The sequence below is a fragment of the Buteo buteo genome, unplaced genomic scaffold (genome assembly GCF_964188355.1).
Source record: "Buteo buteo unplaced genomic scaffold, bButBut1.hap1.1 HAP1_SCAFFOLD_183, whole genome shotgun sequence".
Taxonomy (NCBI): domain Eukaryota; kingdom Metazoa; phylum Chordata; class Aves; order Accipitriformes; family Accipitridae; genus Buteo; species Buteo buteo.
The window spans coordinates 95,001-97,500 of NW_027439347.1; the positions used below are offsets into that span (position 1 = coordinate 95,001).

The 2,500-nt window shown below is 46.9% G+C and overlaps 1 pseudogene; it reads left to right on the forward strand.

Annotated features, from left to right (window-relative positions):
* Positions 1 to 2,500, forward strand: part of LOC142028171 (28S ribosomal RNA) — an 8,615-nt pseudogene that overhangs the window by 3,839 nt on the left and 2,276 nt on the right.

Genomic DNA, 2,500 nt, shown 5'->3' on the forward strand with positions numbered 1-2,500 from the left:
AAGGGGCCTGTGGAAGCCTCTCCCGAGAGGAGTTGGAAGTGTGAGGTCTGTGAGAAAACATTTGAAACAAAAATCGGCCTGGGGCAGCATAAGCGTTTGGCCCACCCAGTCACAAGAAATCTCGAGCGGATTGCCGCTGCTCGCCCTAAGACAGGTACTATGAGAGGGGCACATCGTCGGTGCTGGACAGAGGATGAGGTTGAATTATTGAGAAAGTTGGATAAACAATATGAGGGGCAGAAAAATATCAATAAGTTGATTGCGGAGCATATTCCGACCAAGACAACAAAACAGATAAGTGATAAAAGACGGGACCTTCATAAGAGCCCGGTAAAAAAGGGAAAAGATCGAGGTCAGACGAAACATCTAGAATTAGAAGGGGAACACCTTGTGGAAGGGGAACATCTCGTGTGCATTGGATCGGAGATAGAGGGGGGACTGAGGTCCCGATACCGAAAGACAATTTCTGAGTGGGTAACAGCTGGAAAATTGTCCATTCTCCATGGAATGTTTGAGCAGGTGATCGAAGGAGAAGAAGATCCAGCAATAGTTGCTGATAAGGCAATGAAAGACTGTTTCACGTGCCTTGCCTCTAAGTCCCTGGAGTTGAAAACCAGCCAGGGTCGACCGCGTCAGGTGGCCCAAACTGCTCGACCTTCGGAACCACCAAAGGGGTGGATGAAGAAGAGAGCTGTGAAAAGGGGGCAATTTCTACGGTTCCAGCGGCTGTTCTACCTGGATAGGGGGAAACTGGCCGGTATTATCCTGGATGACGTGGAATCCCTGAAGTGTGCTATCCCACAAGACGAGATACACAACGTGTTCAAGTCGAGATGGGAGTCACCGGGAACATTCAAGGGCCTGGGTGCGTTCAGATCCAAGGGCCTGGCGGACAACTCGGCATTCGAAACCATGATCACGGCAAAAGAAATCTCTAAAAACATCCAAGAGATGAACAAGAACAGTGCGCCAGGACCAGACAGACTAAGTCTGCGGGATATCATTAAGATAGACCCCCATTGTGTCCAGTTAATGGAACTCTTCAATCTATGGCTGGTGACTGGCACCGTGCCGGACGTGGTGAAAGAATGTCGGACTGTATTAATATCGAAATCATCTCTGCCGGAGCGCCAAATGGACATTAATAACTGGCGTCCAATTACCATCGGATCGATTATCTTGAGGCTGTTCTCAAGGATCCTGACGGCAAGGCTGGCAAAGGCATGCCCTATTAATCCACGACAAAAGGGCTTTATTAGATCAGCGGGATGTGCTGAGAATTTGAAACTGTTACAGCTATTGATTAAGAGTGCAAAAAAGGAACATCGACCCTTGGGCGTTGTCTTCATTGACCTGGCTAAAGCCTTCGACACAGTGAGTCACCATCATCTTATGGCAGTGCTGAAACAAAAGGGTGTGGACCATCACATTATCACCCTGATTACGAACATGTATCAAAACAATAGAACTCGCATTACTGTGAAGAATGAGCAATCGGATCCCATCGGGATTCAAATTGGTGTCAAACAAGGAGATCCTATGTCACCTTTATTGTTTAACTTATCTGTGGACCCCCTATTGTGTAAATTAGAGGAAGAAGGGAGTGGATACCAGCATGACTCTAAGGGTGTAACATCTATGGCTTTTGCAGATGATTTGGTATTGTTAAGTGGGTCTTGGGAAGGAATGCAGAGTAATATTAAAATCCTGGAGGCCTTTTGTGAGCTGACTGGCCTCAGGACGCAGGGGGAAAAATGCCATGGCTTTTACATACAACCTACTAAGGACTCGTATACTATCAATGATTGTCCTCCATGGCAGATTAACGGCACCCCATTAAATATGATTGAACCTGGTAGCTCGGAGAAGTACTTGGGACTGAGAATAGACCCATGGACTGGAATATCGAAACCCGAACTGCTCAGGAAAATAAGAGATTGGTTACAACGGATTGGAGAAGCACCACTGAAACCGTTTCAGAAAGTCGACATCTTGAAGGGATATACTATCCCGCGACTGATTTACTTAGCAGACCAGGCCGATGTAAAAGCAACGTATCTAGAAGAACTTGACCTGACGATTCGAACTACGGTCAAGGAGTGGCTACATCTACCTCCTAGTACCTGCGATGCCATCCTGTATTCCAGCACACGTGATGGAGGATTAGGCATCGCTAGACTCTCGGGCTTGATCCCTAGTATACAAGCTCGAAGACTGCACAGAATTGCGCAGTCTTCGGACGATGTGATAAGATCAATAGTGAAACGAGAGGGGATCGAAAAAGACTTTGAAAAACTGTGGTTAACAGCTGGGGGTGATAGAAATAAAATACCATCTATTTGGGACCCGAGTGCGATCAGGGTAACACCTGAGGAAGTGGGCGAGGGTGAATTTGCTTCCGAATGGGAAATACCAACTCCCAAAACCATCTTTCCTAAACCTTGTGACTGGCGTAAACAGGAATTTATTAATTGGACCAAGTTACAGTCCCAGGGCCGTG